General features: G+C 38.8%; 1 protein-coding gene across 4 annotated transcripts in view; it reads right to left on the bottom strand.

Moving 5' to 3' along the window:
* The window catches only part of LOC117172355 (growth arrest-specific protein 2-like), a 410,439-nt gene that overhangs the window by 238,786 nt on the left and 159,520 nt on the right, over positions 1–12,133 (bottom strand). The window lies entirely within an intron of this gene.

Raw genomic sequence — 12,133 nt, 5'->3', positions numbered from 1 at the left:
GGCTTGAGCTCTCCTCTCATGACTTTGACGGCAATGTTGGAGGTAGCATTGCTACTGACAGGGTTTCCCATGCCAAATAGGCTGATAACGAAGAGGAGAGGGTCTAAGTAGAATACCAAAACCCATAAATGAAAAACAGAGATTAAAGATTTTGAAACGCTTGTTGCTTTCCGAGGATCGCCGGGGCGCCCCTGGAGCCACCGCTGGGGGCCACAGTATGCGGGACGGTGGCGATAGTGAGCTGCAAGATGTTCAGGCAGCTCTCACTAATAAAACAGCTGGCCAACAAGAACATCTGCGACAAACGGTAAGCAGAGGAACATCAACTGTGTCTGCTGAGGATGCTTTGACTAGTACTGGCTATTTGCAGCCAACCACCTCGACAGAAATATCGTGGGAGAGCATCAATTAGGATACCACAATGAAAGAGGAATTGGTGCGTCTCTATTATGAAAGTGCGAAGTTTGAAAAAAACAAGGAAAAATGATACAATTTTAGAACAAATTTTGCTGCAAAGTATCCTAATATACAAAAGGTCGCACTAAGAGATCTTATCGGTACGGTGAAAGACATCAGGACTAATCTACATGTTACAGAAGACCGAGCAATAGAGATTAAACAACAGGTTGATTTGGCGTGAAAAAACGACGGCAATGAAGATCAGTTAGAGAAAGCCGCGACAAACGGTCAAGCAGGAGCAATTGATGTTCTTCCTCAACCTATTGATGATCCAACACCACCACATCCTCCAGAGGTGGATAACCTTATACAACCAGAGGCAGAAGCAGAGGTTCAGCAACAAAAAAGCGAGGAAAATGGACACACCATATGAAAAGAGATGTTATGCGCCTTTATTTTTTGGCAGAGATATTGCTGCAAACAGACTGCTTTCGGATCTTGAAATAGCTGCTATCAAAATGGAAGTAGAACGGCAGCTTCCTATTGATGAGCTCGCCTTGGAAAATGTAGATAACGAAGACTTGATTGATGCTTAAAGCATAGGTGCAAGGGATAATGAACATCATGCACCGGATCCATTAGAACCACATCCAGATATTACTAACGATGATGTGGATAGGGAGATCTCGGAAGAACTACAGCACCTGGAAAGGAATTTTTGTCATGCTTTACTAGAGTTCAGATATGTAGAACCAACACTAAGGCATTCTCTGTCAAAAATGAACATCACATATGATCTGCGTGCACTAATAGCACATTTCGACAGCAAGGTTTTACCTACGTATTTTAACGTACGACAAAATGCGTTAGAGTTGCAAACTCTTGTATACTGTGCAGCTGTGGCAACCGTTAGAATGTTGGGCCGGAAAAATAGGCCTGCAAATGCAGTTTTTGTCCCAGCAAGGGATCGAGATCCACCATGGAAGATCAGGTTGGATATGGATGTCAGCAAAGTAAGGTGAAAATTGAGTCGATTAACTCAATATAAAAAAGGAAATAGAACCAGACAGCTGATGAACCATGTTACTAAAATCATCCACCCTCGGCACATCGAGACAGTAACACCAGCAATATTGGATTAAATTTTAGACTCTCAACGACAGAGACTTGATGTTCTTACTGCCAGACTGCGTCGGTACAAGAAAAGTAATGCACAAAGGCAAGAAAACCAAAACTTTCAGACAGATGAAAGAAGATTCTATCGTGAACTGAGAGTAAAGCCAAATTACTACCAAGGCACCGAAGTCACTCAATTGGAAGATATCATTAACTACTGGTCGGCTGTTTGGGGAAAAATAAACAGATGCAATTTGGATACTGCGTGGTTCAAACTGGAGAAAACAAGGGCAAGCAATAGCCCAGAAATGCATATGACAAACATCACACCTTTTGATGTTTCAGTTGTCTTGAAGAGGGCAAGTAATTGGAAAGCTCCAGGTCCGAACATGGTGCACAACTTCTGGTACAAGTACCTGACGAGTGTGCATCTTGCGTCGGTAAGGTGTTTTCAAAAGATCATTGAACACCCATATTTGATGCCAGGTTTTATGGACCAAGGTACTACGTATATGATACCAAAAAACCCAGACGCTCAAAATCCATCGGACTTTCGACCGATAGCCTGCCTTCCAACAATTTATAAATGTCTTAGAGCTATTATTGCAGATAAGGTATATTCTCATTGCGACGAGAATGAAATTCTTACAGAAGAAAAAAAAGGATGTTGTAAAAACTCACGAAGCTGCAAGATCTAGTCACAGACGCTGATGCCATGACTCAAGCTCGTAAGCATCAAAGGAACTTACACATGGCATACATTGACTACAAGCAAGCGTTTCCTTCCGTTCCGCATGACTATTTGCTTGAAGTCTTTAAACTTTACAAAATCTGTCCACGCATTTTTGACTTTCTCAGCCATGCGATGAGGCTCTGGGGTACAAGAATCAAGTATTTTGATCATGGACAACCAAGGATAATTAGATCAATACGCTTTACGACGGGTATACTTCAAGGAAACTCCTTCAGCGCACTATGGTTCTGTTTGGCATTGAATCCATTGAGCAAAACACTGAATAGAATGTCTCATGGATTCCGAATTCATGATAATGAGGATGGTCATCAAGTGACCCATCTTCTTTACATGGATAACCTGAAGCTGTACGCTAGTTCAGGCCAGAAACTGCAGCAAGTGATTGATGTCACATAGCAGTTTTTCAATGATATCCACATGGAGTTCGGACTAGATAAATGCAGAACAGTGCATTTAGTCCGAGGGGAATTAGGGACCGCAGAGTTAGAGAACGAGTTCGAAAATGACATCGAGGCAATAGCTGCAGGCGAATCATATAAATATCTGGGTATTCTTGAATCTAAGGGTATTCAAAATAGTTAATTAAGACAAGCCTAATGACTGTCTTTACTGCGAGACTCAGATTAATTATGAAGAGCTTTCTCAACTCAGCAAACAAAATCAGGGCGATCAACACATATGTCATCCCTGTCCTCACGTACTTCTTCGGGCTCATAAAATGGTCTAACACCGACCTTGAAAAGTTAAACAGAATTGTTCGCGTAGAAATGACGAAGCACCGAATTCACCACATAAGTTCAGCGATTGAAAGGGTAGTTCTACCACGACATTTAGCGGGTAGGGGCGTTGTAGATGTCAAAAAACTGTGTGAGTCACAAGTTATACAGTTACGAGACTATTTTAACAGCAAACGAAATTTTGCGCTTTACAGAACCATCTGTCAAGCAGATCTTGAATACACGCCCTTAAATTTGTCCTCAGATGGGGCCTTGAATATCAGTGCAGAAACCATAGAGGAATTAGAAATAAAATGGAGGCAATAAGCCATCTATGGCGGGCACTCCAACATGTCAGATCGAAATGAAGTAATTAGTGAGGCATCTAATATTTGGCTAAGAGACGCACAGACACAATGATGTAGCGGGCATATACATCAACAACTTGCCCTAAACCTAAGTCTTTTAAAAGAATGGATGCCCTTCTATAGATACATTCCAATGCCCGTTTTAGAAAACGAAGATTAAATGTTATATTGCGCTGTTACTTTGCAAGCGGATCATTACATTCGGGCCAATCGATCTGACATCGTGATGCCAGAAAAAAAGGGTGGAAGAGTCTACATGATCGACATTGCTTGTCCACTTAACCCAAATTTGCAGTCAACCTATACAACCAAAACCCACAAGTATAGCGAGTTAAGGCATGAAGGACAGACCAAATGGAGGAATGGGAGCCATGCATCTATTTATCCTATTGTGATTGCGGCTACAATCAATGTGCACGCAAGATGCACGAACATCTTCAACATTTAGAAGTCAGTAGGGTATTGGCAGCAACTCAGTAGGCGGTTTTATTAGAAATCTGCCGCATTGTAAGAAACTGTCTTGAACAATCAGGAAGCAAGCGACTTAAGTTGGTGGAGTTTTTTTTGTTAAAAAACTTGGTGGAGTCGCAGATGGTAACTCTAAGAAAGGATCCAGAGGTGAGTGTTGTCACATCCAATGCTCGCAACCGTTCGTAATTGTATACCTACACAATCAGCGAAGGAGGTTTTAAGCATGGTATTGAATTGACTTAAAACATCCTAATCTCTTCAGTCACTTGACTGAATCTGTGTCTACGATGTATAATCGGGTTTATCTAAGTAAAAGTTTTGAATAGAATTATAATCTCTTTAACTGCATACCGAACCTCCCTAAAATACCACTACCTTACTAACCGCATTAACAGTCTCCTTGATTTTCCGATACATTTCAACTGTCCGCACGACATTCCTAACTAACACAGTAACCTCCTCGAATGCCCGCTACCTTCAAAACTACCTAACCAAACCACCTAAATGCCGACACCAAACCACCTAAATTCCGCTACCTTTCTAACTGCCGATCTAACCTTCCCAAATTCACGCTATCTTTCCAGCTGTTTTACCAAGCGCCTGCAATCCCATATACCTTTATAAAAGCCCTCCCAATATTCCTAAATATCCGCTACCTTCTTAACTGCCTAGCCCGCCTAACCTTCCTGACAATTCTGTATTTACTTACTAAAGTCTGAAATGTTTGATAAATGCCTGGCAATTAAGGTTTGTGTAAATCAAACATTGCGAACATTCTGTTTTCAAACTGAAATTTTGCATCACTTTTCGTCACTGAAAAATCTACAAAGAAGGAGGAAGGTAAAAAATTCAGAGATGCCGCAACTGCACAATGCATCAATGCAGGCAGCCGAAGACACGTCTCCAACAATTGCAATGAATCTGGATAAATTCTAAAGGAGTGTACAGCCAAGTCAGCAGCAGTCAACTTTGTCAGCGAGGTCTCTCCGGAGGATAGCATTTTTTGTAGGAATTTCGGTGGTACGCGTATTGATTTAAATTGTGTATTTGATGCAGGTAGCCCGATCAGTTTTTCAAAAATAAAGTGAATAAGTGACCAGAATGTAAAAATTGCTACTGATCTTGATTGGAAATACGTAGGTATAAATAAATCTAATTTGACAGTATCATGTAAGGCTTCTGCAAGTTTTAAGTAAATTTGGTATAAGTCTGGCAAAGATAGGGACAGATATAGGACATGTCACTTTCGAAAAGAGCTTCAATGAATTAAATAACATCGACGTTTATCTTAATGACAAAAAAGCAACTACCGAAAGTAAATATCATCCCTTTATTTCCGTAAAAAGAAAATTTAATTTTATCTATCAGTTCAAGTTAAAATATTTAGAAAGCGAAGAACCAGAGCCCGCACAGAGCAGCGAGCCCTTCAGTCTGTTCCAACATTTTATAGAATTACTACGTTCGAAATAAATCCCGTCTCTACTTTAGATGTTCATGTCTTCAATTAGTAAAAATATTTACCCCTTTAATGATACATTAATTATCACTAATTACAATGGCCTGACTCTTTTGTACTTTGATAGTTTGAAAATAGACTTTTGGCAACGGAACTGGGTATCCTGACCCGCTGTAAAATGGCCTGATTTGTTGAAGAGTGGCAACTGGGGCATCATCGTCATTGACTAGAATTAACTATTCCGTACAGACCTTCTACGGAACCGACCGAGTTAGAGCAAAACCAAGCAGGCTTGGACAAATTTCATGTAAGTAATCTGAATTGCTAAAATTTAGTACGTAAGTCGTGAATTTAATTAAAAAGTTAATTTGAAGAATCATTTAAAAGGGCTATTGAAAATAAATTTGTAAAGGACTGTTTTAGTTTACAATACAAATCTTTTAAATTGAAATATCAACTATCAAATTTTTCGTAACCTGAGAGACTACGGCTTACAGTTCTTACACCAACCTGCCAAACCCTGTAACCAGGAGGTTAAAAGGGAGCTAAAGCTGCGACTTCGTGCTTGAAATCAATGCATCTGATTCCAGCACCTACTTCAGCTACTCGTTGGATTGAGAAGAAAAAATGCAGCCACATGCTGCACCTCCGGGTACCTCATGATGGGAAGAAAGATTCCTAGACCTGTCAATGGGACTGACGCATTGTAGACAACTCAAGTGCCGCAGCGGTGCCCCATAAAAAACATGAGGAAAGGGCACGAGATGACCAGGAGGTTTTCCGAAACCGCTACGCTGGACCAACGACACCGCCAGCTTACCACGCATAGAGAATAGCATCTCGTGGTCTTTCATTAGCAATCGAATAAAGCAGCGAGTTTCAACGATGCTGTAGCATCCCTCAGGATAGAGCCGCACCAGGTTATTAATGCGGTTTATTTAGTGAACGTTTTCTGGGTACAGAAAGCCGTCGCAACGCACAAACTGCATAAATCCCAACTAGTGATCGCAGCGCTAGCACGAGAACTACCATCTCCCACAGTACCACACTATTTTGGGCCTTCATGAGGAGCCTACCCAAAACAAATGACACCACCGGATAGCCGTCAAACAGGCACACCGTGGTCGTTTTAGCTGATGAAGACAAGTAAAACGGTATAGACTGTAAAAAAAAGTTTTTGTGATGTTTACAATCAGTTAGTAATTATACGTCCAGTGTATTTTCAAATTGCGATATATTACCTGATTAACTTATAATACTGCATTACTTATTTGCAATCTAGTGGAATTTCACTTCAGATAATATGTGAAAATAAAACGAAAGTTTTTCTATTTACAGTCAACTGTAAAATTACTATGTCCGATGATGGAAATGATTCAATTAGCGTGGGACATAGTAAGTTTACGTAAGGTGATAAATTTATCTATAGTGAGGGACTAAGAAGGGCACCTTTAGGTACGTTTTTTTTGTTTGGATTGATACTCTCCTCAGTGAAGGGACGTACTAGAGGTTTTTTGAGAAAAATAAGGAAGGAGCCATTTTGACGCATTCTTGAGAAAAAATGAATTTTAAAAATTGCAAAGGGATGGCCATCCAGACGGTGTAAGAGTATTTCGAAGCGTCCGTAGTTCCCTAGTCTTACACTACCCATACCATTTAATGATTATTTATTCCTTAATTTCAACAAAAACTCTTTTTATCGTATTTTTATTATAGCTCTTTCGGACCATTGTGCATTTTATTAAAATAATTTATTACTTAATAGTTTCTAGTATTTATATTATTAAATTAAAGTAGAAACAGGTGTTGTAAATAAAAGTTTCAATAATAAATATAAAATTAAATTGTTTTTCGCAAGCCACAAAAAAACATATAAATAATCGACAATTATCTTTAATAAGTGAAATTAGACTTTCAAGACACTTCTGATTATGGTTAGTAAATATCTATGGAATGAATCACTGCATCCACTGGTATACCGTATTGATTATTGAAAATTTTATTTGAAACACCTTGTTCCTTTTTTTTCTTTGTTCCCAAAAACAGGTTTTTACGGATGTGTCTTTCGTGTATTCGTGTGTCTTTAGATTTTTAGTTTGTCAGCACGATAACTTGCGAAAGAATTGACAGATTGGATCAGCCTCTGGGTATACTCTTTTAGTCTTAAATTAAAGATTAAGTTCGTTAGCCAGCGATTTTGAATAAAATGTTTTTGAATTAGATGATTTGCAACCATTTTTAGAACACTTTTTTTAATGCTATGCACGGATATTAGTAGTATTCAAAAAGAAGAAAAATTTCTTGTATTTACTTTTTTTAATTGAAAAAAATCACTGGACTTATAGCATTTTAAAAATCCAGAAAAACAAACAAAAACGAACATTTTATGCCAACCAACGCACGACTTCAAAAAAGTCAAGAAAAAAAAACGTTGATTTTTGAAATCACTACAATCAAACAAAAAATAATGAAAAACCAAACTATGCAAGATAAGAACGGACAAGTGGACAAACATTATGCACAGAAAAATGATCTACAAACTTCTTGGGAATCATTTTTCAATAGATTGCGTACTTTTTGTTTAATTCTTAAAAACAACATTAAAAATACAAAATGAAATTTTTGGACGAAAGACAAAAGCTATAAAAAAAATGAATAGATAAAAGTTTCTCATCTAAAAAGGAATGAAAACTCATACAAATTTGAGATGAATAATTTTTGCATAGGATGCATAGTTTTTGTTTTACCCTGGCGGACCGAAGGAACGAAATGGAGCCTCTACAAAGTACCCGTAAATAACCCATTTGGTTCCTATTCAGTTCCCTTTTAAAAAACTCAAAAAAACAGCAAAATCAACTTTTAAATTATTGAAATTCGGATTCTACGTTAAAATTTGTATCAGAAACTTACGGAGTAAGTAAGTAAGTGAGTGGTCATTTCCATGCCTTGACTAATCCTCTTTTCCTAAAATTTTAACCTTCGCTCCCTTTTTATTCATATTGCTATTACTTTTTCTCCTTCTAATATCACAATCCTGAGCGAGTATATTTCCCTTCCTCATCTACCTCTATATTTCCGTTTAAGACAAACCATGCCAACTCCTCCAAGCTCTTTAACAATTTCTTCCCTTCCCATTTAGTACCTTATCTTTCGATTTTCTTCCTCTTTCTTCTCCCCATTTCCTTCCTCCACTATCTCCTGTTCTAGTATTGAAATCCGCACCTATTATAAGCCTAATCTCTTCTTTATTTTCTTCAATTATTTCTTTTTCTTGTCTGCTTTCTGTCACATATCACCGTTCACATAAACCCCCACTATCTTCAACTTCTCTCCTCCCATCGTTACCTCTTATACCATTAATCCTTCTTTTTCTTCTGTTCTCTCTTCCTTATCTTTCCCTGTTATACATTAGTTCCTTACTGTGTAAGGTCCTAAAATGTGGGGTCGTAGGAATGATTGATGGTGAGTTATTCTGATATTTGTGATGAAATCTGAGGTGAGTGGATTGTGCTAGGCTTAATCTGGCTGTCATATTTCTTTACCTTACCTTAGCATTACAAAATCCTTGATGTAGCCTCAGACAAAGTAATCTAGAAGTGTTAAATCATAGGATCTGGCTGGCCATTCAATTGTGCCTCTACGTCCTATCCACCGATTATCAAATACTGTATCAAGTAAGCGCAAACATCTACTGCGTAATGAGGACCTGCGCCATCTTGATGAAACCATGTCTCATCAAAGTTGTCTCCAGCAATCTCTCTTATTGCAGGGACACTTTGATTTCTATGCATGGCTTCATAATTTGGAGCATTTAAATTACAATCGATAAACAAATTTCCTATTATTCTATTATTGAATATGCCAGCCCAAACGTTGAGTTTTTGCGGATATTACAAATTGTCTTCTCATGCACAATGCGGTTCTTCAGTAAATGATAATAAAACGCCCAATGAGTTTTCCTCATTTCCAGCTGACCACGGTCTGCCTTCTCGAGGTAGACCTCCGACAGTACCGAAATCATTGAATCTTCTAATGGTTCATTCAACAGTCGATGCTGAAATTGAAACCCTTCCAGCCCTAAATGTTTGATTAAATAGACCTCTTATTGCCCTATAAGGTCGCGCTACCGCACCCCAGCCTCTCATCATGAGAAGTGAGATTCTCTCTCTTTCTGTGAGATTTTGCATTTTGAGAATTTAAAGTATGGTTTGAAACTTATTAAACGCTAATAATAACGTCTAGTAATAAACCAAATTTACGCTTGATTATTAAAATAATTGATCAAAATATATTATTTAAAATGAAATGCACTATCTAATGCATATTCCTTAAGTAAGTAAGTACGTAAGGTTGGATGATTTTCACAAAGTAACCTCTGGATTCCTTGTTGAATACTCCTTCAAGAATGACCTCAACTTCTCTAAAACAATTGCGTCTAAGGATTTATTTCGCTGTCCTGCGACTTTTTGGACACCCTGTTTGTTTCCTTATTGAACAAATAAGGAGACTGTGAACAAGCTTTTTTTCATACCTTTTCAGTAAACTTGCTGCAGAAGTACTTGTTTCATAAACAGAAAGCGGACCAGCGTAGTCTGAAGTTGCGCATCGAGTTTAGCTTAGGCTTCCTCGCTGCAGAGAATCGTTGCTCGGTGCGCAACTTCAGACTACGCTCGTCCGCTCCAACTTAATAATCCATTTACTCAATTTACTCAATCAAGAATTGTTTGGTAGTCTTCGTCGAAATGGTATTTTGTTTCAAATTCTTCTAATGTATTTTTCAAAATTTCGGGTGTTAAAATCTGAGGATGTACGATTCCATACCTACCATTATTGATAGCTTCTATTGCTATGTAAATATTTTCATTGATTTCTTCAATTATGTTTTTTGTTGACATTAATTTCATATCATTGAAATTATCTTTAGTACTGGCACTGAGTTTTTCAATTGTTTCAGATTTTAACGAAATTTTATCCTTTACTTCGCGGTCCGTAACCAGTACTATTTTAAGAATTTACGTTTGGTTATTTAAAACGGAAACTATATTATCACTGTCAGCTCACAATCGATGACATTCTGAATTTATTTGGTTTAAATCTGAATCAGTCAGAGTTTTAAAAGGGTTTTACAGATATAACCTATAAAATTACCTAATCTTCTTTTATGTCTTTGTTTTCACAGTAACTTAAGTAAAATTGTAATTTTGTTGATTAACCTGTAACGTCCATGTTTTATTGATCGCATTATTATTATTTGTTGCTTTCTTTAGCTTTCCTAATGATGTTGTCGTGTTTAAGTTTCCATTTCCTTATTAAAACGGCATATGTAAGAATTGGTGAAATTGGTATTGTTGATGCGACATTGGGATCTCTTCCAAAGGTCACCTCGAGAGGTGAAGAGCTTGTACTTGTATTTTTTATTGCATTAATTATAAATGTGTTTAATTATTAATTTTCAGTCTATTGTTTACTATTATATTGATGTTTTAATTAAATTTTTTAAGGTTAAATGCATTCTTTCTATGCTTCCGTTGGCTTGTGGATGGAAAGCTGTTCTTTTTATATGCTTGATATTTAATGAATCTTCAAATTGTTGCATTAATTCCGAGAGAAAGTCTATTCCTTGATCAGTAAGTATCGTTTTAAGGACTCAAAACACACACACACACACACACATATATATTCGATTCGGTTTTCATTCCTCTAGGATCAAACCGAAGGGCCTATGACAAAGCCACCGAACGCGTCCTCGGGTTACGGATAAAGGGTCCCTGTACCAAGGGTTTCTGCTGAATATGGTCACAAAAATAAATAGGCAGTCGCAAACAATTGTCCGGGGGTGGTCCAGAAGGAATGAACCCCCAATCGGAGGTGTGAAAACCGTGCCGAAAGCTAAATGGCACCTGGGTGAGGTATCTAGAACGGTGACTCTGGGATACCGGGCGACCCCTCAGAGTATGTAGCCTTATCCTTGCATGCGGGGCTCTACAAGGATGACCGAACCCCTTTCCCTAGCTTCTCGTGGGAACAACAATGACAACAACAAACATAGTTGTAGTAAGTGCGGTTCAAAACAACGGAACGCGCAGGGCTCCCGACAATGGGTCGGCCAATAATGCCGACCAATCTAGAGCTGAGGGAGCCAATGAAAATCGATTCAATGCGATGGATCGGCGGGATCTCGGGACCTTTGGGTGGACGGAGCGACTAAATCACGACTTGCTAGAGTGCTACGATCGGAGTGTGGCCCCTGAACGGGATTACATGGCACGGCTGCATGCCCTGTGGTGCGAGAAACACCCGGAGCTATCGCACTATTCGCAGCAACGTCTGCGAAACCATTCTGAACTACTCCGAAAAAGGGGTTATGTAAGCGGAACGCCTACAATTATTGTGTGTATAATGCAGCGATAGCTTTGGCCGATGCGAACCGTAAAACAAAACCAACGGTTGATCATAAGACCAAAAGACGCATGCATTAACTTGCCATAAAGATAGGCTGGGCAAGACAGTACGCGTCTCGCATTCAGTGTGTGATTAACTACATCATATCTGGCAGGAATTGTACCGCCAAGATTCGAAAGTTCGCGCGCGAACTCCGGACCCGTTATCACACACTTAACAAGTCAAAGCTACTGACCATCAGGCAGCATATTGTTGATAGAATACGGATACTATCTGACACTAAGAGAAGTCTATAGCGGAGCGAGAGGTGGGTCAGAGAAAATCAACAGTTTCTCTCTGACCCATCTCAACTCTTCCAAGACCCTCTAGTTACTGTCGAACACCCACCCAAACCAGAGGAGGTCGAAGTATTTTGGAGAGAAGTCTACGAAGTTCAGCATAGACTGGACGA

The sequence above is a fragment of the Belonocnema kinseyi genome, chromosome 5 (assembly GCF_010883055.1).
Source record: "Belonocnema kinseyi isolate 2016_QV_RU_SX_M_011 chromosome 5, B_treatae_v1, whole genome shotgun sequence".
In the NCBI taxonomy this organism is placed as follows: Eukaryota; Metazoa; Arthropoda; class Insecta; order Hymenoptera; family Cynipidae; genus Belonocnema; species Belonocnema kinseyi.
Note: the sequence above shows the minus strand (reverse complement) of the source record. Positions and strands in the feature narration are given on the sequence as shown.